This window comes from Etheostoma spectabile, chromosome 10 (genome assembly GCF_008692095.1).
Source record: "Etheostoma spectabile isolate EspeVRDwgs_2016 chromosome 10, UIUC_Espe_1.0, whole genome shotgun sequence".
Lineage (NCBI taxonomy): Eukaryota > Metazoa > Chordata > Actinopteri > Perciformes > Percidae > Etheostoma > Etheostoma spectabile.
The window spans coordinates 25,093,268-25,093,504 of NC_045742.1; the positions used below are offsets into that span (position 1 = coordinate 25,093,268).

At 35.0% G+C, this 237-nt stretch overlaps 1 protein-coding gene and 1 long non-coding RNA gene across 6 annotated transcripts in view; one reads left to right on the top strand and one right to left on the bottom strand.

Annotated features, from left to right (window-relative positions):
- Nucleotides 1-237, top strand: part of nvl (nuclear VCP like) — a 33,892-nt gene that overhangs the window by 16,568 nt on the left and 17,087 nt on the right. The window lies entirely within an intron of this gene.
- LOC116696480 (uncharacterized) overlaps nucleotides 1-237 on the bottom strand; it is a 13,270-nt gene that overhangs the window by 7,856 nt on the left and 5,177 nt on the right. The gene's annotated exons all lie outside the window — the stretch shown is intronic.

Here is a 237-nt window from a genome sequence, read left to right on the forward strand (position 1 = left end):
TCGACCTTTTGCCACATTTCAGGCTTCAAACTTTTTGTGATGAATTAACAACAAGTGGGACACAATTATGAAGTGGAACAAAATTTATTGGGTATTTCAAACTTTTTTAACAAATAAAAAAACTGAAAAATTGGGCATGTAAAATTATTTGGCCCCTTTACTTTACTTTATTATTTGGCCCCTGTAAACTTTCAGCTCAGACAAGGAGAAGACTGATCAGAGATGCAGCCAAGAGGC